Here is an 8371-nt window from a genome sequence, read left to right as displayed (position 1 = left end):
GTGGACTGGGCCCTGCTTTTTTATTTTTCTATTTCTTGTAATCAGTTAAGTGTTATGGCTGCAATGTGAAGCTAATAAACACTTGAACTATCCATCTGAGAAAAGAAGCATGGTATTGCATTCATAATGTGCTGCAAACTTCTAATCAACTCAGTACAGCTTGCAGGCACAGTCTTAAGCAACATGCTAAAAGAATCATTGTGTTCCTTAAAGCTCTCACCAAAAACCAGCTGGACTTTATCTCTGTTAGTGACTTTCCACAGTTTTGGACACATCTGTATCACCAGGAGGAAAGCGTGGGGTCCAGGGGCAGATAGAGGAATACATCTCTCAATCTTTACATTGTCTGCAATAAAACAAGCAGGGTGTGTCGACCACAGTGACCCGCCTCCCAGACACTTCTTTTCTCTTCTCGCACTCCCTCAAAGAGGGGCTCAATCCAGATCCAGTCTCCTCTACGTAGGTCTTTTTTTGTCTAGATGCTTGATGTCATAAACCTCTTGAATGTAGAGAAGGCAGTTCTAAAAGTCCCAGAGTCCAGATCCAGTTCTAAGTTGCACTCTGCCCAGGATGGTGTTCCCTGATGAACTCTTCCCAGCCCCCTTTCCCAAGCAGTACGATCTTTGGCTCAGAGGGTTCCTGAGAAACAGGTTCTTCAGCCTCTGGTCCAGCAGCTGTAGTTCCCTGCCCTGCTGGAGAACAAAACAATGAAGACGTTTTGAATTTCTTGTCTGTTTTGACTTTATTACTGTATGTAGGACTGTAAATGAAAGGTTAGAAAGCTCCCTTGATATAATTAACTTTATATGATCTGAGCAAAGCACAGCTGTGTAATATAGAATATCTATTCCTCCTTGTTGGAATTATCAGTTTATTGGCTGGTTGTGTTACTGTATGTAGGACTTTGTCTGTAAATTAAAAGGTGCAGTACTGTCTCACATGATTTATACAACAGCTTGCTGCTATATCTAGAGCCTATAATCTGATCAAAGTGCATCTGATATGAACAACATGAAATGTGCTGATCTCCTCGGTTTTAACTTAATGTATGCAGGACTCTGTCCTGTAAGTGAAATCTATATCAAAAACAATGTAAGAAAGTTAGAAAAACATAACAGCCGTTTAAAAGGGGTGATATCAAATACAAAAGCACAAGTTAAAAGGAGCAAAGCGTGGGGCAACCTCAAGCAAATAGGGACAACTGGAAAGTTGCTGGGGCCCAACATTCACACAATCCCTGCTTCTGATTGGCTCCTTGCTTATTGCTTCACTCCACTTTAAAGCTGTGTGGACACAATGGAGTTTCTGAAGTTACCCTGTCGTAACTTGGAAAAAATATATAGGATGTGTGACAGGACTGGAAGGAGTCCCTGTCGTAATTTGCCCTCCCGACCACCGGCAGCGCTGTGTAGGGTTGACCGTGATTGGATCAGGAGGCTGAACTCTGACCATGCAGGAAGTTCCGGGTCAGGCAGCCATCTTGGCCCAAGGTAGAACCATGCGGCCGTCGGGTCCCATCATTGCAATCAGCTGTGCTGTTCTCGTTGATTGGCTGACGTGGGGCAGCGTGCTGATTGCAGGGGTGGGACTTGGCAGTATTTAAGCAGTATGGTTTTGCCATTCGCGCTTTCTGGGCTGAACTGAAAACACATGCTGTGCTTGCTTTGTTGCTTTCATTCACTGCTGTTATTCACAGAAGCTTGAAAATCTTGGACACTGTTGGATTACTGGAGTGAGGAACCGAGGACTGGCCATTAATCTGTGAAAGGGAGCTAAGAAGCGGTGAGAGGAAACCCACCGCAGTACCACAACGAAACCCAGTGCTTCCTTTGTTGTTATTTATGTAACCGTGACATTTTTTTGTTTACTCTTTTTATTTCAAACCTGAGTTTACCATTGCTGGTATTCCAGGTGGTTTTCTTGTTTATTTTTTGCAATACTGGACTGTTCTATTTTTATTGTTTTTGTAAAATAAAACCCTGCCCTGATACCATTGATGGTACAGGGCTCTAAGGACTAATCTCCATTTCCGGCTCCTGTGTGCTGTCATTTCTGGTCCTTCCCAAAAGCTCCACCCACTACCCTCCCACAGGATAACAATCTAGCATTTAGGATTGTGAAACTATAAACTTGAGACATTGCATGCATTATGGAAGAGATGTCACCTTGTGCAGTTTGGGCAATAGGACTTGCATCTTCACAAATATATATTGTGCACACCTCATACATAACACACAAGACCACTGAGCAACTACATTAGCTTTGACAAGGCTTTAATTATTCAAATACATTATGAAGACAGAGAGTAGTTTGTCAGTAGACTTGGAGCGCCTTTTAAGGAACACGGCCAACAGGACAGCGCAAGAGAGAGCCAGAGCGACAGTGGAGACCGCCAGCACAGGGACAGAGGAGCCAGAGGGGTTAACAGGACAGTGCAGGAAGCTACACCCATTGCAGACACCAGGAGTAGCAACTCTGCAGAGAGCATCACTCTCTTTTCATTTGAATAATGCAAGACTTAAAATCAATGCAAATAAAAGCAGGCCAACCCTTCCATTGCCAGCAAGTTGGTTCAAAGCTCCGTAGCACAGAGAGCTGCTCTTACCCTGCACTTCCACAAGCTGCAGGGGGTGGTACAAGGACTCCTTACTCAGCACGACAGCATGGTCTCGGGCCACATGCACCATGGTCAGGGGGCCAATGGTGATCTCCTTTACATGCACTCGGGGGTCCTGGCCAGCTACACAGGAAGGGGAGAGACAGGAGGGCAAGGTTATTGGCATTGCTGAAACCAAGTAATGCACTGGTGATTGAGCTACTCCACAATGCAACTCCATTGAAGGGGAGCACATGGTCAAAAAAGGGTAGAAATGCTTTAGCACTAGCAAAGTCACTGGAGCCCATTTTCTTCTATCAGAGTCTCATTTCCAGTTTGGCTCATGCAGATGTGGAAGAATGAAACAAGTTGTTGCTGCTTCCTGGTACCTGATCCCCTTCATGTGTTTAAACTCACACCAATGGTCTAGCATGAAATCAGACCAGCTGACCTACTGCAGAAGGTCAATCATTAATATTAACCACTTGAATTTGAAGATGTTTAACCCTTTACTGCCCTGACTGTTCCCATACCTATTTTCTCAATGTCAAGCATGTGTGACACTGGGCAGCAAAGAGTTAAGACTAAACTGTAGTTGAAGTGACAGTATTTGTGCAGCTTGAGCTGCAACTGGGCCAGAGGTAGGCTACCATGATTGCAATGGCAAAGTTCATCCCACAGGTGCTCAACTGAATTGAGCTTGCTTAGGCAGACCAGTCTCCCAGAGACCATCACAAACAGCATGGTGGAATAAGAGGGCAGGGGCAGGATTTAAAGGCTAGTCTGTTCAGCACAGAGGATCTGATCACTCTTGCACAGCTTACCTGTTGGTGGCATCAGCTGGTTTGTCAGCATTGACTGCCCTCAGTGTGCAAGTCACATAGATCTGAAACAAGGGAGAGAGGAGGGAAAGAGTCAAACACTACATAATGCACCAGAAAGCAAAACTCTAATCATAATATACTTTGACACGTTGAAAGGACCAAGGTCTAGCCAAAGCTTACCAAACTCCTGGAATCCCCCTGGATCCTGAAAGCAGTGATGTCAAAGTGCAGCTTGGTCAGAGCAGGTCTGGTGAAGGAAGAGGAGGAGTCTGGAGCTTTGCTATCCATCAGGCAGCTGGGAGAGACAGGAGGAGAAAGGGTTACACCTCCAACACACACCATTCAAAGCAGGGTCAATAAAGCAGAGTGCAGCACAAACCGGTGTGTAAAGTAACTCCTGTTCTCATCCAAGCTTGTCCACGACAGCGTATCTGGGCTCAGAGTCCTTGTTTCCGCTCAGGGTTGCGATGCAGCTGTCGACGTAGAGCCGCAGGGGCACGTGGTTGTCGATGGCAACAGAAGCCTCAACATGAAGGATGTCACCCAGGTAGATGACATTGGAGACTCTGGGACCACTCCAGTTATCTGGAACAGGAAGCAAGTAGACCCATTATACAGAGACCAGCATTAAACACACGATACAAGAACCTCTACTACAGGAAAGTATGCACTAGCAAATCCTTCCTACAGGACCATTTCAGTTATCTGCCAGTGCACAATTTCTCTGCCAACAAACAGCTGCAGGAACCCTCCATGCCAGGGGTGTGCAATGAGTCCTGCGGGGCCCTTCCACTCCAGGGTTAAACAAACTACTTCAGGGCCTGGATGGAGGTTTAATTACAGTTTAGAACAGAAACCCCAGCACTGGAAGACCCAGCTTAGGCCACCCCTACTCCATGACAGACTGGCAAATCACCAGCAGGGTGTCCAATGCCGACCCTTCCACTCCTGGGCTGTGTTCCAACCCTGTTGTAAATTGCTTCATTATACTGCAGTATGCACCGCATGGGGAAATTCAATTTGGATCTGTTCCCATGGAGTGATAAAATAAAGGTAGTTGCATAAATAGAGCTCTCTAATGGAAGGATCGGCTGTTTATTTTATTAAACCATCATACAAACAGCAACGTGCAACTATGTTGCAAATAGAACACAACTCTATACAGACACACATAAGCCTAGTTGGATTCTCTTAATGGCAGATCCCCACACAAGTGAATACTAATACTTCCAGGGTACGGGTGCAATTTTTCCATTTGAATACATTTCATGGTTCTTCCGAAAGTAAATTCTCAATTACACATGTTTAAATATGCATCATAGGAAATACACAAGTTAATAGGGGGATTTTATATTCCTTTCCATTCTAAACTCACCCCCTTACACTGGTAGTTGTCATGCTAGTAAAGTAGCAACAAGAATTGAATTGGGCCAATAATCCCCATTATCATGATAATCAATAGATGAACACATTGTTGGAAATCACACAGCATCCCTCAGTTAACTATGGGAGGAGAGGATAAAGACCATTTGACGATAAAAACTTCAGCATCCAATACAAGAGAAACTGGTCTTCATGTTCAAAGACAGTTGCCAGGTTCTGATTAAACCCCACTCCCCATACCCAGCCCATTCCTTCATACCACTCAGGAGCTCTACAGAGGAGTCCAGGATTTGCTCTGTAGAGGCTGTTGAAGTGAAGGGCACCCAGGTTGGCTTTATGGGGCTGCTGCTGACATTCCACCTCCTGAAAAGAAAGCCTTGTAAATGATAGCATGCATAACTAATGAAACATGACATCACAAGCTGGGGGGATGGGGAGAGAGAGAGAAATTTAAAGTGAAGGCACCCAGTCAGTACAGAAAGAAAAGCATTTGTTAAATGAAATCAAACATGTTCGCTTCCTTCAATAGAAGTGATCAAATCTATTACAACAGCAGAGGCTTGAACCCTGGTACAAGTGAATGACCAGCAGCAAAGGGATTTAGCGTGAAGTTTACAGATCCGGCCCCTCAGGTCCTTGTCTGCGCAGTACAGTACCTCGGGTATCGGCATTCAAGCAGAATATCAGCCATATTAACCCTGGTGATGATGCCAACGCTGGCAGGCTTGTAATAGAGATGGTTTGTGTAGCTCAGGAAGTCTGGGAATACCTAGGGAGAGAAGTGGAGGTGACCCTTCAATGCTTGATTATGAAAGAGTGAAGTGGTCTTGTGCTTTAACCCCTTAAGGTACACAAGGAATTGAGCATTTGTTCAAACAGTTTAATGCATTTGAATAACTTGAATAGCACAAGAAAACTGACAACAAGCTCCAGCCAGTCAGAACATTGGGAATCCCCATTTCATGCACCTCACTGCAAAATCTTATAGAAATGTTGAGTAAATTAGTGTTGGTCCAATTTAATAGGCTACAGAAGACACATTATAGAATGCAAGTTGCTCTAGAGACCGACCATGGCGCCTTTCCTGCAGTCCAGAGTGACCGAATTCGACAGCGACAGGTCAGCTCTCTCCACGGAACGAGGGGTGGGCTTCGCCTGAAATACCGCTGCCGGCGCAGGAAACGACTGCGCTCCAAGAGGCTGCAGGTACGGCGCGGCGTTATAAACCTGCTGATCCGGCCAGTTCCATCCAAAAGCGCCGCGGAGCTGCACAAGCAAAATCAAAGCGAGCGAAAGCGCTGTCTGAACACTGCGCATCCCCATTATAAACTCTTCAGCACAGAATCAAACACTGCAGCCGCGTGCCGATAAACCCGTAGCCAGCGCCTTTATACTCACCGGAATCAATTAACATGTTAAACCCGGCTGGGTAATTAAACAATCATACACCGACACACCCGCCGGGATACCCTCAGATCAACTTCAGAAAACCCCGACGCGGGGCCTCGGGCCACCAGCTCAGGAACCGTTTTCTGCCACGATCTTTTCCTGGGTCCAGCTCTCGCATGCTATTATCTTCGCCGGGCGCCAGGTGAGCTTGAAGTAGGCAGAGCGCGGCGAAGTGCACTGCATGTACGCATAGGCAGAGCCGGCATCGTCCGGCTCCATTCTACCATCTCTGACTGCAAGGCCCGGCTCCTTTTTCGACTGCGCTGCAAGCACTCTTACAAAACCAATGAGTCCATTTACAGAAAGTATCAATTACAGATAATAAAGACAAACAGTATAACTACTAGTACCGTTTTTTATAAAATCAGTAGACAGTTTTGACGATCTATAAATCTGTACAAACTCCTTTGAACCTACTACTAATTAAAGCTGTGTATATATATCTATAGACCACACCACCTAGCATAATATTAAAGTATTACAGTTGATTATTCTTGTGTCACCTAGCTCTTTCGACGGAGGAGTTCGCCACCAAGGCAATGAGCGAAGGGGCGGAGCGTCGGTGGATGCGAATGAGGCATGTGGCCTCTATTGCTAGGGGTGTATCTCGTGTAAGGCTGCCGATGATTGTGTTATATTTATATGTAAATTGCTGAGTCCACCCACAGGGCTCTACTGATTCTTTAGGCGGGGTTGCTCCTTCGTCACACAAGCGGGCCGGCTCCGTAGTGGTGCAAGTCACTTTGTGACTTTTGCCTAACAACGATTGCGGATAGACGATGCTATCTTACCTCTGGAGACGAACATCCCTTCCATAGGACAAACTCACACCTTTCAGCACAACGGGTGGTACCGGCAGCCGGTCATTAGAACTCTTGTCTTTGCCAGGGATGAGACTGATGGTCCTAATTCATATAGATGCTCCTGCCAATACAGCCCTGAGTGTCGCTGTTACCCGCTCACTATTTCCTTATATACTAAGGATGGTTATAGTCAGATTCCACATTGTTCAATCAGTACATGTCAGAGGATTCTGTACGTACATCTAGAGGATTATACTGAAACAGAAGCTAAATGTTATTGGAGTCTTTAAGAATGAATAGTAGTATTATACCTTGACTGAGGAACTGATTTGGCTGCATCGAAAGGTGAAAATAGATGGTGGGCTTGTAGACATATTTGGGTTAGTACCTTTTAACCTCATAGTACCTATCGGTCAGGTACGTGTTGGAACTTGGGAGGTATCTAGGATTCAATCATGCCATTTTTCCCAAATATAGATTAGCACTTCTTTAATAAACAAAGGAGCATTGCTCCTGATTCGTAAAACTTAAAATTGAAGGTTCTTGAGTGTCCTCTTTCCGATTAACTAAAGTCTAGATGGACCTTCCTGTATCGTCGCTGTTTTTTGTTTGGTTTTTCGGTTTTGCTGTTTTTGTTGGTTGATGTTTGCTGTGTCGTGTCCTGCTTTTTTGATTCTTGGTTTTTGTTTTGTCGTTTTTTTTTTTTTTTTCTGGTTTTTGCTGTTTCCCCGCTCCCGCTCGACTTACAGTCGTCCAGTTGCTCGAGCATTACAACCATCTAGGATTGATAACATCTCTGTCCTCTTAACATTCCCTGAGTTAAGAGTCGGTCGCAGAGGAAAAAGCAAATAAATCAGGACTGAATAAAAGAGAGACGTGAAAATATCACGAAAAGCCCAGCAGACGTGACAGTGAGCTTGGGGGGGAACAGTGTCAAGAAACTCTTCAGGGGAAGTCTGATTTATTTAATACCAGTTTATGGTTGTCCCTTTCTTTGACAGATGAACAGCCTTCACAGAAGAGAGGATCTCATCAACATGGAAGTGGTTCCCGTGTTCTTACTCTTGTTCTACATCACAAATACTCACCATGATGGTCAACAAAAATGGGAGTCTGATGGCCGCAACGCTTGACACTGACAACAATACAGAATAGGGTTTTAAATGCGAGGTGCTACCGCTTACATCACACTTGAAAAAAAATCTAGGGTTGCCTGGACGGATATTACACAGGTATGTAGACTTAATCGAAGCATCCTAAGATGCTCCTGTGCTTTCAGAGCCATGTATTTGACAACACCTATGTGATCTCTTACT

The 8371-nt window shown here is 45.0% G+C and overlaps 1 pseudogene; it reads right to left on the bottom strand.

Annotated features, from left to right (window-relative positions):
* Positions 1-549: 549 nt before the first annotated feature.
* LOC121312620 lies at positions 550-6147 on the bottom strand (annotated as a pseudogene).
* Between the last annotated feature and the right edge of the window lie 2224 nt (positions 6148-8371).

Source organism: Polyodon spathula, unplaced genomic scaffold (assembly GCF_017654505.1).
Source record: "Polyodon spathula isolate WHYD16114869_AA unplaced genomic scaffold, ASM1765450v1 scaffolds_4156, whole genome shotgun sequence".
In the NCBI taxonomy this organism is placed as follows: Eukaryota; Metazoa; Chordata; class Actinopteri; order Acipenseriformes; family Polyodontidae; genus Polyodon; species Polyodon spathula.
This window is presented reverse-complemented; position numbering and strand designations above follow the sequence as displayed.